Here is a 17,105-nt window from a genome sequence, read left to right on the forward strand (position 1 = left end):
CGACTGCCAGTGCCGACACAGAGGTAGCTACAGCCGTGGACTACCGTACTGCGTCTGCTAGTATAGACTGGATGATAATGATATAAAAAATATATATATATCACTACTGCAGGACAGGTATATATTATATAATGACGGACCTGCTGGACACTGTCAGCACTGCAGACTCCTAAACTACTAGTATGAAGAAGATAGAAAAAAAAAACCCACCACAGGTAGGTATACAATTATGGACGAGCGACTGCCAGTGCCGACACAGAGGTAGCTACAGCCGTGGACTACCGTACTGCGTCTGCTAGTATAGACTGGATGATAATGATATAAAAAATATATATATATCACTACTGCAGGAAAGGTATATATTATATAATGACGGACCTGCTGGACACTGTCAGCACTGCAGACTCCTAAACTACTAGTATGAAGAAGATAGAAAAAAAAAACCCACCACAGGTAGGTATACAATTATGGACGAGCGACTGCCAGTGCCGACACAGAGGTAGCTACAGCTGTGGACTACCGTACTGCGTCTGCTAGTATAGACTGGATGATAATGATATAAAAAATATATATATATCACTACTGCAGGACAGGTATATATTATATAATGACGGACCTGCTGGACACTGTCAGCACTGCAGACTCCTAAACTACTAGTATGAAGAAGATAGAAAAAAAAAACCACCACAGGTAGGTATACAATTATGGACGAGCGACTGCCGACACAGAGGTAGCTACAGCCGTGGACTACCGTACTGCGTCTGCTAGTATAGACTGGATGATAATGATATAAAAAATATATATATATCACTACTGCAGGACAGGTATATATTATATAATGACGGACCTGCTGGACACTGTCAGCACTGCAGACTCCTAAACTACTAGTATGAAGAAGATAGAAATATAATGAATGACGGACCTGCTGGACACTGTCAGCAGAATGCGTTTATAGAATAAAAAAAAAAAAAACACCACACGAGTGTTTAACTTTTTCAGGCAGACAATATACTGGTGGTCACTGCTGGTCAGTCACACTGGCACTCTGGCAGCAAAAGTGTGCACTGTTAAATATGTACTCCTGCTATAACTGCTCCCCAGTCTCCCCCACAATTAAGCTGTGTGAGCAGTGAGCACTACTCAGCACAGTCAGATATACATAGATGATATTATCATGCAGCACACTGAGGCTGAGCACAGATATGGTATGTGACTGTGTATCGTTTTTTTTTCAGGCAGAGAACGGATTATATTAAATAATAAATAAAACTGGTGGTCACTAGTATAACTATCAGCAAAACTCTGCACTCTCTGAGTACTCCTAATGCTCCAGTAAATCAAGTGTCTCACTCTCTATCTAAACGGAGAGGACGCCAGCCACGTCCTCTCCCTATCAATCTCAATGCACGTGTGAAAATGGCGGCGACGCGCGGCTCCTTATATAGAATCCGAGTCTCGCGATAGAATACGAGCCTCGCGAGAATCCGACAGCGGGATGATGACGTTCGGGCGCGCTCGGGTTAGCCGAGCAAGGCGGGAAGATCCGAGTCTGCCTCGGACCCGTGTAAAAAGGCTGAAGTTCGGGGGGGTTCGGTTTCCGAGAAACCGAACCCGCTCATCACTATTCCACACTACACACAACACCCACCACTAGGGGTGTCACACTAACTGTACACAAAACTTAGAGCTTCCTAGTGGCATACAATATTAAAGCATCATAGTGACCAAATATTCAATACATACTGTACAGCATCTTAGTTACCGCCATACAGTACAGAGGTCACCCAAGTGGAATAAAGAGAACAACATAGTAACCACCATACAACACAGTGAGCTTCCCTGTGACCACCAAACATTAATGAGAATATCTTAGTAACTGTCATATATTACAGATATATCTTAGTAACCATAATAAAAATAAGAATTTACTCACCGGTAATTCTATTTCTCGTAGTCCGTAGTGGATGCTGGGGACTCCGTCAGGACCATGGGGAATAGCGGCTCCGCAGGAGACAGGGCACAAAATTTAAAAGTTTGACCACTAGGTGGTGTGTACTGGCTCCTCCCCCTATGACCCTCCTCCAAGCCTCAGTTAGGATACTGTGCCCGGACGAGCGTACACAATAAGGAAGGATTTTGAATCCCGGGTAAGACTCATACCAGCCACACCAATCACACCGTACAACTTGTGATCTGAACCCAGTTAACAGTATGATAACGTAGGAGCCTCTGAAAAGATGGCTCACAACAATAAACAACCCGATTTTTTTGTAACAACAACTATGTACAAGTATTGCAGACAATCCGCACTTGGGATGGGCGCCCAGCATCCACTACGGACTACGAGAAATAGAATTACCGGTGAGTAAATTCTTATTTTCTCTGACGTCCTAGTGGATGCTGGGGACTCCGTCAGGACCATGGGGATTATACCAAAGCTCCCAAACGGGCGGGAGAGTGCGGATGACTCTGCAGCACCGAATGAGAGAACTCCAGGTCCTCCTTAGCCAGGGTATCAAATTTGTAGAATTTTACAAACGTGTTCTCCCCTGACCACGTAGCTGCTCGGCAGAGTTGTAATTCCGAGACCCCTCGGGCAGCCGCCCAAGATGAGCCCACCTTCCTTGTGGAGTGGGCATTGACAGATTTAGGCTGTGGCAGGCCTGCCACAGAATGTGCCAGTTGAATTGTGCTACAAATCCAACGAGCAATCGTCTGCTTAGAAGCAGGAGCACCCAGCTTGTTGGGTGCATACAGTATAAACAGCGAGTCAGATTTTCTGACTCCAGCCGTCCTTGAAATATATATTTTCAATGCTCTGACAACGTCCAGCAACTTGGAATCCTCCAAATCGCTAGTAGCCGCAGGCACCACAATAGGCTGGTTCAGGTGAAACGCTGATACCACCTTAGGCAGAAAATGAGGACGCGTCCTCAATTCTGCCCCGTCCGAATGGAAAATCAGATATGGGCTTTTATACGATAAAGCCGCCAATTCCGACACTCTCCTGGCTGAAGCCAGGGCCAGTAGCATGGTTACTTTCCATGTAAGATATTTCAAATCTACCGATTTGAGTGGCTCAAACCAATGGGATTTGAGAAAATCCAAAACTACATTGAGATCCCACGGTGCCACTGGGGGCACAACCGGGGGCTGTATATGTAGTACTCCTTTTACAAAAGTCTGGACTTCAGGAACTGAAGCCAATTCTTTCTGGAAGAAAATCGACAGGGCCGAAATTTGAACCTTAATGGACCCTAATTTGAGGCCCATAGATAATCCTGTTTGCAGGAAATGTGGGAATCGACCCAGTTGAAATTCCTCTGTCGGGGCCTTCCTGGCCTCACACCATGCAACATATTTTCTCCAAATGCGGTGATAATGTTGTGCAGTCACCTCCTTCCTGGCTTTGACCAGGGTAGGGATGACCTCTTCCGGAATGCCTTTTTCCCTTAGGATCCGGCGTTCAACCGCCATGCCGTCAAACGCAGCCGCGGTAAGTCTTGGAATAGACACGGTCTCTGCTGAAGCAGATCCCTTCTTAGAGGTAGAGGCCACGGATCTTCCGTGAGCATCTCCTGAAGTTCCGGGTACCAAGTCCTTCTTGGTAAGTCCGGAGCCACTAGTATCGTTCTTACTCCCCTTTGCCGTATAATTCTCAGTACCTTGGGTATGAGAAGCAGAAGAGGGAACACATACACTGACTGGTACACCCATGGTGTTACCAGAGCGTCCACAGCTATTGCCTGAGGGTCTCTTGACCTGGCGCAATACCTGTCCAGTTTTTTGTTGAGGCGGGACGCCATCATGTCCACCATTGGTCTTTCCCAATGGACTACAATCATGTGGTGAACACTGCTGACAGTGCTATCACATGATTTTCCGCCCAGCGAAGAATCCTTGCAGCTTCTGCCATTGCCCTCCTGCTTCTTGTGCCGCCCTGTCTGTTTACGTGGGCGACTGCCGTGATGTTGTCCGACTGGATCAACACCGGCTGACCCTGAAGCAGAGGTTTTGCCAGGCTTAGAGCATTGTAGATTGCTCTTAGTTCCAGTATATTTATGTGAAGAGACGTTTCCAGGCTTGACCACACGCCCTGGAAGTTTCTTCCTTGTGTGACCGCTCCCCAGCCTCTCAGGCTGGCATCCGTGGTCACTAGGACCCAGTTCTGTATGCCGAATCTGCGGCCCTCTAACAGATGAGCACTCTGCAACCACCATAGCAGAGAGACCCTTGTCCTTGTCGACAATTTTATCCGCTGATGCATCTGCAGATGTGATCCGGACCATTTGTCTAGCAGATCCCACTGAAAAATTTGTGCATGGAATCTGCCGAATGGAATCGCTTCGTAAGAAGCCACCATTTTTCCCAGGACTCTTGTGCATTGATGCACAGACACTGTCCCTGGTTTTAGGAGGTTCCTGACGAGTTCGGATAACTCCCTGGCTTTCTCCTCCGGAAGAAATACCTTTTTCTGAACAGTGTCCAGAATCATCCCTAGGAACAGCAGACGTGTCGTCGGGATCAGTTGGGATTTTGGAAAATTCAGAATCCACCCGTGCTGTTGGAGCACTACTTGAGTTAGTGTTACTCCGACCTCCAGCTGTTCTCTGGATCTTGCCCTTATCAGGAGATCGTCCAAGTAAGGGATAATTAATACGCCTTCTCTTCGAAGAAGGATCATCATTTCGGCCATTACCTTGGTAAAGACCCTGGGTGCCGTGGACAATCCAAACGGCAGCGTCTGAAACTGATAATGACAGTTTTGTACCACGAACCTGAGGTACCCTTGGTGTGAAGGGCAAATTGGGACATGAAGGTAAGCATCCTTGATGTCCAAGGACACCATAAAATCCCCTTCTTCCAGATTCGCTATCACTGCTCTGAGTGACTCCATCTTGAACTTGAATTTTTGTATGTACAGGTTCAGAGATTTCAGATTTAGAATAGGTCTTACCGAGCCGTCCGGCTTCGGTACCACAAATAGCGTGGAGTAATACCCCTTTCCCTGTTGTAGAAGGGGTACCTTGATTATCACCTGCTGAGAATACAGCTTGTGAATGGCTTCCAATACCGTCGCCCTGTCTGAGGGAGACGTTGGCAAAGCAGATTTTAGGAACCGGCGAGGGGGAGACTTCTCGAATTCCAACCTGTAACCCTGAGATACTACCTGCAGGATCCAGGGGTCCACCTGCGAGTGAGCCCATTGTGCGCTGAAATTCTTGAGGCGACCCCCCACCGCCCCTGAGTCCGCTTGTAAGGTCCCAGCGTCATGCTGAAGCCTTTGCAGAAGCCGGGGAGGACTTCTGCTCCTGGGAAGGGGCTGCTTGCTGCAGTCTCTTACCCTTTCCTTTGCCTCGGGGCAAATATGAATGTCCTTTTGCTCGCTTGTTCTTATATGAACGAAAGGACTGCGGCTGAAAAGACTGCGTCTTTTTCTGCTGGGAGGGGACTTGAGGTAAAAAGGTGGACTTCCCGGCTGTTGCCGTGGCTACCAAATCCGATAGACCGACCCCAAATAATTCCTCCCCTTTATACGGCAGTACTTCCATATGCCGTTTGGAATCCGCATCGCCTGACCACTGTCGTGTCCATAGACTTCTTCTGGCAGATATGGACATCGCACTTACTCTTGATGCCAGAGTGCAGATATCCCTCTGTGCATCTCGCATATAAAGGAATGCATCCTTTAATTGCTCTATAGTCAATAAAATACTGTCCCTATCCAGGGTATCAATATTTTCAGTCAGGGAATCCGACCAAGCCACCCCAGCACTGCACATCCAGGCTGAGGCGATTGCTGGTCGCAGTATAACACCAGTATGTGTGTATATACTTTTTAGAGTATTTTCCAGCCTCCTATCAGCTGGATCCTTGAGGGCGGCCGTATCAGGAGACGGTAACGCCACTTGTTTGGATAAACGTGTGAGCGCCTTGTCCACCCTAGGGGGTGTTTCCCAGCGCGCCCTAACCTCTGGCGGGAAAGGGTATAACGCCAATAACTTCTTTGAAATTAGCAGTTTTTTATCAGGGGTAACCCACGCTTCATCACACACGTCATTCAATTCCTGATTCAGGAAAAACTACAGGTAGTTTTTTCAGACCCCACATAATACCCCTTTTTGTGGTACTTGCAGTATCAGAGATATGCAAAGCCTCCTTCATTGCCGTGATCATATAACGTGTGGCCCTACTGGAAAATACGTTCGTTTCTTCACCGTCGACACTAGATTCGGTGTCCGTGTCTGGGTCTGTGTCGACCGACTGAGGCAAAGGGCGTTTTACAGCCCCTGACGGTGTTTGAGACGCCTGTACAGGTACTAACTGGTTTGCCGGTCGTCTCATGTCGTCAACCGACTTTTGCAGCGTGCTGACATTATCACGTAATTCCATAAACAAAGCCATCCATTCCGGTGTCGACTCCCTAGGGGGTGACATCACCATTACCGGCAATTGCTCCGCCTCCACACCAACATCGTCCTCATACATGTCGACACACACGTACCGACACACAGCAGACACACAGGGAATGCTCTGATAGAAGACAGGACCCCACTAGCCCTTTGGGGAGACAGAGGGAGAGTTTGCCAGCACACACCAAAGCGCTATAATTATATAGGAACAACCTTATATAAGTGTTGTTTCCTTATAGCTGCTTAAATATATATAATATCGCCAAAAAATGCCCCCCCTCTCTGTTTTTTACCCTGTTTCTGTAGTGCAGTGCAGGGGAGAGCCTGGGAGCCTTCCTAGCAGCGGAGCTGTGTAGGAAAATGGCGCTGTGTGCTGAGGAGATAGGCCCCGCCCCCTATTCCGGCGGGCTCTTCTCCCGGTTTTTCTGAGACCTGGCAGGGGTGAAATACATCCATATAGCCTCATGGACTATATGTGATGTATTCTTTTTAGCCAGAAAGGTATTAACAATGCATTGCTGCCCAGGGCGCCCCCCCCCAGCGCCCTGCACCCTCAGTGACCGCCGGTGTGAAGTGTGCCTGAGCGCAATGGCGCACAGCTGCAGTGCTGTGCGCTACCTCATGAAGACTGAAAAGCCTTCAGCCGCCGGTTTCTGGACCTCTTCTTACTTCGGCATCTGCAAGGGGGTCGGCGGCGCGGCTCCGGTGACCCATCCAGGCTGTACCTGTGATCGTCCCTCTGGAGCTAGTGTCCAGTAGCCTAAGAAGCAAATCCATCCTGCACGCAGGTGAGTTCACTTCTTCTCCCCTAGGTCCCTCGTTGCAGTGAGCCTGTTGCCAGCAGGACTCACTGAAAATAATAAAACTATCAAAACTTTTACTCTAAGCAGCTCTTTATGAGAGCCACCTAGATTGCACCCTGCTCGGACGGGCACAAAAACCTAACTGAGGCTTGGAGGAGGGTCATAGGGGGAGGAGCCAGTACACACCACCTAGTGGTCAAACTTTTAAATTTTGTGCCCTGTCTCCTGCGGAGCCGCTATTCCCCATGGTCCTGACGGAGTCCCCAGCATCCACTAGGACGTCAGAGAAATACAGAGAACATCCTAGAGTCCAAAATACAATATTGATAACATTATACTGGCCAACATACAATACAAATAGTATCTCAGTGACCTCCATACAATCCAAATAACATCCTAGTGGTCAACATACAACACATAGAGCAAATCACTGACCACCATATAATATATAGAGTATGCCAGTGAGCTCCAACATCCCCTCATCATTAATTACCACCTCAAAAATATTGAAATTCTTCAGCATCTTCATAATAACCCAGTCAACAATATTGATCCCTGTAATCACCTCCCTCAGTCTTGTAAAAATTAACCCCATTAAAAGCATTAACCTCCTCGCCCTCATAATACAACCCAATCTTTCTAACTTGCTCTATCATTTGTAACATTACTTTTTTCTCCATCGAGTACCACTTAGCTGTTGCTGATCAATCTTCCTGTATGGTGGAGGACCTGTCTCGGCATGTGTGAGAGAGGGCCAACCAATGAAGAGTTAGGGATCATGCCCTACAGATGTAAGTTGCAAGGTTACCTACAAATAATTGTACTCTATTCCAGGGACCACAGACTGTCTATCTGACCACTCCAAGCACCCAGCTCCTCACTCTCTACAAAGTGATTTGGGGGAAGAAAAACAAATTCTCTTGTGGCTTTCCAATAAGGCCATCTGTCTGCAGGTTGCACTGTTTGCTATTTAAAAATGGCACCTCACTTATTATTATAGGCAAGTGGAGCTTGTCTGGAAGACTGCAACACTTTTTCGTCTCAGAAGTTACCAGCTGTTTCTCCTTAAAGTCAGGGGCCAGTGCTCCATGTGCAGGCCCTATAGGTGCCATTAAAGTCATTAATTCAGTATTTTGGTACACCTTGAATAAAGGCCCTAGAGGCAACCACTTAGGTTCACCAAATGGTAGCGCCGCCCGCAGAGCCGGCCCTAACCAATATGATGCCCTAGACAAGATTTTAGCTGGTGCCCCTTAGCACCGCCACTAGTTCTTCCTCTGACCCTGCACGCCTTTCCCCACACCATCACCCGTCACCCAGAGCAGTCCTCATTTTGGTGCTCCTACCCCCTCTATTTTAAATAGGAATAGTGCGCACATTCGCTGTACAGCCCAAAAAGTAGTGATGAGCGGATTCGGTTTTACTCGGTTCTCAAAACCGAATCTTATTGGCTCACTGATGTCACGTGTTTTGGATAGCCAATAAGATTCGGTTTTGAGAACCGAGTAAAACCGAGTAAAACCGAATCCGCTCATCACTACCAAAAAGGGGCGTGTTTTTGCTGTGACGGGACATGGCCACAAAATAGTACACCCAATTCAAATTACGCCAAACAGTAGTTCAACTTTATTCACATTATATCATGCAATAATGTCCCTTATTCACGTTACATCACACAGTAGTACCACTTTACCTTATATACGTTACTCCACACAGTGGTGTCCCTTTGTCACATTACATCACACCATATTGCTCTTTATTCACATTAGACCACACAGTAGTGCCTTTAAAAACATAATACCACACAGTAATGCACACACATATGACACACATTATTAATGTCCTTATAAACACAATGGCCCTCATTCCGAGTTGTTCGCTTGCTAGCCACTTTTCGCAGCAGTACACACGCTAAGCCGCCGCCCTCTGGGAGTGTATCTTAGCTTAGCAGAATTGCGAACGAAGTATTCGCAATATTGCGAAAAGATTTTTCTGTGCAGTTTCTGAGTAGCTCGAGACTTACTCTTCCAGTGCGATCAGTTCAGTGCTTGTCGTTCCTGGTTTGACGTCACAAACACACCCAGCGTTCGCCCAGACACTCCCCCGTTTCTTCAGCCACTCTCGCGTTTTTCCCAGAAACGGCAGCATTTTTTCACACACTCCCATAAAACGGCCAGTTTCCGCCCAGAAACACCCACTTCCTGTCAATCACACAACGATCACCAGAACGAAGAAAAAACCTTGTAATGCCGTGAGTAAAATACCAAACTTCTTAGCAAATTTACTTGGCGCAGTCGCAGTGCGAACATTGCGCATGCGCAATTAGCGGAAAATCGCTGCGATGCGAAGAAAATTACTGAGCGAACAACTCGGAATGAGGGCCAATGCGCCTTACACATTATGCCAACCTTTATTAATGCCCTTATACACATAATGTCCCTTACATATATGCCGCACATTATTAATGTATTTATACACAACACACATAATGGCCCTTACACATATGCTGAACATTATTGCGCAACCAACCCACCAGGACACAGCACTCACACGGCTGCTAACACTGTGACCTCTGCCGCTGCTTGGATACAGATGTTTCCTCATACATTTTGCCTCAATACACCATACAGCAGGAGATGCCTGGTGTGAGTCAGCTGGCAGCTCCCAGCCAGCTATGCTAACGTCTGGCACATTTTTTTGCCGAAAATTCATCTTTTTTGCATTACTATGTGATTAGGATGCACAAGCAGCCTCTGCTTATTAAAATGATATGTGGCAATCATATATTCTTTGTGTGGCTGTGGCTGTATCTGCATACGGAATGCTACATTACAGTGATTTTCAGGAATACACTGTAGAATAGCATTTCATATGAAGATACAGCCGAAGTCACACACAGAATATAGGCATGCTGCATATCATTTTAATCAGCAGAAACTGCTTGTGCCCCGTGGCATGCAAAATGCCATAGGCATTTGCCTAGTTTGCCTATGCCTAGGGCCGACTCTGGCCGCCCGGCCCTGCACGCTACTCTGAACGCTGTGATGTACTGTATATTACTCTAACGCAGGCATTCCCAACCACGGTCCTCAAGGCACACCAACAGTGCAGGTTTTTAGTGATATCCAGGCTACAGCACAGATGGTTAAATCAAAATAGCTCAGCTACTAATTAAGTCACATGTGCTGAGGGCTGGATATCACTAAAACCTGCACTGTTAGTGTGCCTTGAGGACCGTGGTTGGGAATGCCTGCTCTAACGAGTCACATAATAATTGCATTGAAGTGTATTAGTGCTACTATTTTCAAGATATTTGGATATGATAAATGGGCAATTCCAGATCAACCATATAACTCCTTAGAGTGATTCTTTCATTTGCTCCTTTTTCTGCAGGAATCCCCAAATACACCAGTTTGTCATCCTACATTGCAAATGAAAAAAAAATATTATGATGATGCAAAAACGTTTAAATTGTGCTTAATCCTTTGCTAGCACATGCTCTTATATGATATTTGCGTTAAGCTACGCTGCTGTGCTTTCAATGGGTGTTTCAATTTATTTAGCAATAGTGACAAAACACAATGGAACAGATGTGCTTTTAGTTGGGAATTGTTTCTGTGTATTTGATTAAACTACTGAACTATAGTAAAACAAACAGAATTGTATAACTTGTCATGTTAAGTTATAGTGTTTGCCTAACAGGAGGTGTAAACATTGTACAGTGCTAGGAGCCTGACCTGGCGGTTATAGTAAGTAAAGATATCGCATCCATGATCACGTTACTTTCTGTTCTATAATCTGTGCATGTGCTGACGTCAAATGGCCCATGTGCAAGCAAGCAGCAAAGGGGAGGGATCCAGGCGATCGCTCTCCCGAAAGATTATGTGAAGTGTAATGTCTGTACAAAAATACAGTGGCTGTGGCATTGGCATCATTTCTCAGTTCCTTTGCATACAGAGAAGGAGTCTGGTCCTGCATTATTTCTGCTTGTAATTTCATATATTGGAAAGAATTGTCTTAACTTTTCCTTGGTGAAGTAAAATGGAGATACAGCTACAAAAATGTATAAACAGAACTACTAGGTACAGTAGACATTTTAAGACATTTAACTCTTACTTCTTTTACCAGGGTTGGACTGGCCCAACCCTGGGGTGCAGAAGAAATCCCTGGTAGGCCCCACTGCCTAAGGGTCCATCCTCTCTTCTAGGGATCAGGTTTTAGACTGTGCACTTAAATGATACATTATACATAAGTTACATTATACAGCACAGGCCTGTAGAGTATTCACTATAGTGCATTGTTTTTATTAATCTGCAACATTGTCATGCATGCACTAGCAGTATTTACTATATTTATTTATAAAGGGGCCCAAATCATACAATCTCCTTCAGTTAGTCGAGCCTCTGTGGTGACTGGCTCCTAAGCACGGGCCCTATCCAGGGACGTGCGGTGAGGTAAATGGCACAGGAGGCACTGGCTAGTACCAGAGCCAGATTTACACACAACATATGAGCCAAAGGGTACATGTGGGCATTATACACTGGTGCAGCAGTATAAACTCCTGGAAATTTGGTGAGTTTTGATTAAAGATGTGCAGAAAAGGTGGGCAGGTGAGTCACTGCCTCACCTGTCATAGACTTTTTACTGCAGAGTTTTGACTATAAAAATGATTAGAATAATACTATGAAGATATTTCTAATATGTTCTTTGTATTTTTCATATACTTTATACAGTCAAATCTCTGGTCCAAACGTATGAGAGGAAAGGATTTGCCTCACCTGCCTCACTCCACCTCACGTCACTGCCTATCACTACATTCCCCCAGTGGGCCTTTCATGCCCCAGTCCGAGATTTCTCCATTCCCTGAAAGAGTCCTTATTGTCTACAGAAAGTAAAGGCAGCCATTTTGTGTGTCTGAGAATTTAGCTTATTACTTCCCTAGTATTCAATAACAACACTGAGGCACAAGTGCCCATGTAACCTACACCAATGGAAGCAGCCAATTTATTGGCTAAATACAGGCTGTTGAAAAAATTATACAACCGTATGGGGAAATCATTTATTTCACAGTAAGTACTGTAAGTGGCTGCTGTTCTGTGCTTCACACAAATGGACACAGCTAATCATGTTCTTGAACACCCTTTGCAATGGTTTCCATGAAATTGCATCAACACAGTTCTGAATGTTCGCTTGCAATTCTGCAATACTGTGCGGGTGAGTTGCGTAAGCAGCATCTTTTAGGTATCTCCATAAGAAAAAGTTGAGGGGCGTTAAATCCAGAGAATAGGTGTGTTCATTTGTGTGAAGCACACAATGGTGACCACTTCCAGCACTTCCTGTGAAATAAATTGGTTCCCTTTACGGTTGCGTGACTTTTTCAACACCCTGTAATTGTGGTGCCATAGCCTATTAAATTAATTTGCCTCAGACCAATGACTAGTGAATAAGTAGCCAATACTTGTCTGCATGTAAATGTTATTAACATCTCTGATGATCTTTACACCAATATTTTTGAACTACTTATGGTGTTTTTAATGTCTCTGATCCTCTATTTTTCATGTTAAATAAGGGTACTTTAAGTAACAGCATGTTCTTGTTTCAAGAGAAACTTCAGTTTTAAAAGTTTGTTAATAATATCACACCAATAATTCTTTCTTTCACGAAAGAAACACATATACATAAAATACAGTATAACACAGGCATTCCCAACTGCGGTCCTCAAGGCACACCAACAGTGCAGGTTTTAGTGATATCCAGGCTTCAGCACAGATGGTTAAATCAAAATAACTGAGGTACTAATTAAGTCACCTGTGTTCAAGCCTGGATATCACTAAAACCTGGACTGTTAGTGTGCCTTGAGGACCGAGGTTGGGAAACACTGGTATAACACATCCAGTTGTAAAAAGGAACCTAACTGAAAGTGTATCAGAAGTAGAGATGAGCGGGTTCGGTTCCCTGAGAACTGAACCCGCCCGAACTTCACCACCCGATCCCGAACCCGAGTCAGGCTCGGGTTTTCCCGCCTGACTCAGAAACCAGAACGAGGCAAAACATCATCATCCCGCTGTCGGATTCTCGCAGAGTTTGGATTCCATATAAGGAGCCGCACGTCGCCGCCATTTTCACTCTGGCATTGGAGAGTTTAGAGAGAGGATGTGTCTCCGTCCTCAGTGTCTTGCATCAGTTCAGTGGTAGTGTCTTGTGCTGCATCAGTCCAGTCACAGTGGTTGTGTCCTCTGCTGCCATATGTCCAGTGCTGCTGTATAAGTCCAGTCCAGTGGTGCTGTGTTGTGCTGCATCAGTTCAGTGGTAGTGTCTTGTGCTGCATCAGTCCAGTCACAGTGGTTGTGTCCTCTGCTGCCATATGTCCAGTGCTGCTGTATAAGTCCAGTCCAGTGGTGCTGTGTTGTGCTGCATCAGTTCAGTGGTGGTGTCTTGTGATGCATCAGTCCAGTAACAGTGGTGGTGTCCTCTGCTGCCATATGTCCAGTGCTGCTGTATAAGTCCAGTCCAGTGGTGCTGTGTTGTGCTGCATCAGTTCAGTGGTAGTGTCTTGTGCTGCATCAGTCCAGTCACAGTGGTTGTGTCCTCTGCTGCCATATGTCCAGTGCTGCTGTATAAGTCCAGTCCAGTGGTGCTGTGTTGTGCTGCATCAGTTCAGTGGTGGTGTCTTGTGATGCATCAGTCCAGTAACAGTGGTGGTGTCCTCTGCTGCCATATGTTCAGTGCTGCTGTATAAGTCCAGTTCAGTGGTGCTGTGTTGTGCTGCATCAGTTCAGTGGTGGTGTATTGTGCTGCATCAGTCCAGACACAGTGGTGGTGTCCTCTGCTGCCATATGTCCAGTGCTGCTGTATAAGACCAGTCCATTGCAGTGGTGCTGTGTTATCCTGCATCAGTCCAGTGGTGGTGTCCCTGTGCTGCTGTATATGTCCAGTGGTACTGCCGTATATGTCCAGTGATACTGCCGTATATGTCCATTGATACTGCCGTATATGTCCAGTGGTACTGCCGTAAAAGTCCAGTGGTACTGCCGTATAATTCCAGTGATCCTGCCGTATAATTTTAGTGGTACTGGCATATAAATCCAGTTAACCTGCCGCATAATTCCAGTGGTACTGACGTATAAGTCCAGTCCAGTGATACTGCCGTATATGTCCAGTGGTACTGCCGTATAAGTCCAGTGGTACTGCGTATAAGTCCAGTGATCCTGCCGTATAATTTCAGTGGCACTGGCGTATAAGTCCAGTGATCCTGCCATATAATACCAGTGGTACTGGCGTATAAGTCCAGTCCAGTGATACTGCCGTATATGTCCAGTGGTACTGCCATATAAGTCCAGTCCAGTGGTGCTGTCTTGTGCTGCCATAAGTCCAGTGGTGGTGTCCTGTGCTGTATATTATTTACTCCAAATAAAAGGCTTATATACATTACTTATATTATTATCCAAATACTTTTTACAGGGTTTACCCTGTGTGGTGTAGGGGTACGCTCACCTGTGCTGCACATTATCATAATAGCTCCAAATAAAACAGTTATTATTATTCAAATTAATTTTACAGGCTTTGCCGTGTGTGTGTGTGTGTGGTTTAGGGGTATGCTCTCCTGTGCCACCAATATCGTGCGTGTATTACATCTGGGCAAATTCCAGAATGTCCCATGTTGTTTGTGCCGCAGACTTGCGTCGCTTAGTTTAGTCATACAGCTACATCATTGCACCTCTTTTTCTTCTTTGCATGATGTGCTGTTTGGGGCCTAGTTTTTTTTAAGTGCCATCCTGTCTGCCACTGCAGTGCCACTCTTAGATGGGCCAGGTGTTTGTGCCGCACACTTGTGTTGCTTAGCTTAGTCATACAGCTACCTCATTGCACCTCTTTTTACTTCTTTGCATGATGTGCTGTTTGGGGCCTTGTTTTTTTTAAGTGCCATCCTGTCTACAACTGCAGTGCCACTCCTAGATGGGCCAGGTGTTTGTGCCGAACACTTGTGTCACTTAGCTTAGTCATACAGCTACCTAATTGCACCTCTTTTTCTTCTTTGCATGATGTGCTGTTTGGGGCCTATTTTTTAAATCTGCCATCCTATCTGACCCTGCAGTGCCACTCCTAGATGGACCAGGTGTTTATGCCACACACTTGTGTTGCTTAGCTTAGTCATACAGCCACCTCAGTGCAACCTTTTGGCCTAAAAACAATATTGTGAGGTGTGAGGTGTTCAGAATAGACTGGAAATGAGTGGAAATTAATGTTACTGAGGATAATAACACCGTAGGATCAAAATTACCCCCAAATTCTGTGATTTTAGCTGTTTTTATGTTTTTCCCCCAAAAATCATCCAGATCTAAAACTAAAAAACACGAAAGGGTGGTTTTGGCAAAACCAATCCAGATCCAAAACACGAGGATGGAACCAGAGCCAAAACCAAAACACGAAAAGTGCCCGCCGCACATCTCTAAGTCAGAAGCATTTCAATAGTCTATCAGATAAAGTAGTGCCCTCTTGTGGTAATGTTTATAAATGCAGCATTCTTGTTTTCTGCAAATTTTTTTGTTTAAATACTGTCCTTCCTCCTGATTTTCTCTTGCTCTCTGAATAAAAACTAATATGTAAAGTGGAGAGCGATAATGTACCAACCAATCTGCTCCCAACTGTCAATTTACAGGCTGTGTTTGAAATATGACAGCAGTTGATTTATTTGTACTTTATCTCTTTCTACACTCTGATACATATGTCCCAAAATATTCTTTACATGTACTGAAATTCAGATATACAGAATGTATTTATAAGAGAGATCAAGACTGCAGTGCCTATATTTCAGCTGTAAGATTAACTGCAAATAGTTACTGTATTTCCAGGTAAACTAATAGTCATTAATGAACATCTAAACTATGTGCCTCTTTTTCCCAGTTGTGCCTCTTTTTCCCAGTGCTGACATTTGTATCTAGAGTTATACAATTACACTTATACTTACAGGTAAGATTTGAGGGCCATTATTTCTGCATCTATTGGTGGTTCACAAATTAACATTTTCAGATGGAAAGAGCTGTATAACTTTTGAGTGGTCTGTGCAGAGCATGGCCCAAATGTAATAACTTGCGATTTGCTGGCATCGGCGTGATCTCAGCAACATACAGTACAGTGGGGGTCATTCCGAGTTGATCGCTAGCTGCTTTCGTTCGCTGCGCGGCGATCAGGCAAAAAAACGGCACTTCTGCACATGCGTCGCAATGCGCACACGCGTCGTATTATTACAACGAACGATGCAGTTTCACACAAGGTCTAGCAAAGCTTTTCAGTCGCACTGCTGACCGCAGAGTGATTGACAGGAAGTGGGCATTTCTGGGTGTCAACTGACTGTTTTCAGGGAGTGTTCGGAAAAACGCAGGCGTGCCAGGAAAAATCCAGGCGTGGCTGGGTGAACGCAGGGCGTGTTTGTGACGTCAAAACAGGAACTGAATAGTCTGAAGTGATCGCAAGTGCTGAGTAGGTCTGAAGCTACTCTGAAACGGCACAAAATTATTTTGTAGCCGCTCTGCGATCCTTTTGTTCGCACTTCTGCTAAGCTAAAATACACTCCCAGTGGGCGGCGGCATAGCGTTTGCACGGCTGCTAAAAACAGCTAGCGAGTGAACAACTCAGAATGACCCCCCGTAACTGCTAGATTTAAGGCAGGGCAGAGAGAGTGAGAGAAGGCATACTGTACTTCGCATCTAATTGTCAGCTAATCACCACATAGCGGGGAAAGGCTATTTAACGAAATAGCCTTTTCTCCATGTAGAAAATAAGGAATTAACATGCAAAAGCTCACTGATCCACACATACTGCAGATTCACTGGGGTTTCACCCCGCACGGTGCCTTTTTCTCACAGACTTTTCCTGGCCTCTCCTGAAA

At 45.5% G+C, this 17,105-nt stretch overlaps 1 protein-coding gene across 5 annotated transcripts in view; it reads right to left on the reverse strand.

Annotated features, from left to right (window-relative positions):
• Window positions 1-17,105, reverse strand: part of PDE7A (phosphodiesterase 7A) — a 593,823-nt gene that overhangs the window by 421,820 nt on the left and 154,898 nt on the right. The window contains exon 1 of one of the 5 annotated variants that reach the window (XM_063923818.1): window positions 11,333-11,393. The exons of the other annotated variants lie outside the window; for them this stretch is intronic. The gene's annotated coding sequence lies outside the window, so the exon portion shown is untranslated. Of the gene's footprint in view, window positions 1-11,332; window positions 11,394-17,105 lie in introns of those variants that run through there. 5 annotated transcript variants of the gene reach the window in all.

This window comes from Pseudophryne corroboree, chromosome 5 (genome assembly GCF_028390025.1).
Source record: "Pseudophryne corroboree isolate aPseCor3 chromosome 5, aPseCor3.hap2, whole genome shotgun sequence".
In the NCBI taxonomy this organism is placed as follows: Eukaryota; Metazoa; Chordata; class Amphibia; order Anura; family Myobatrachidae; genus Pseudophryne; species Pseudophryne corroboree.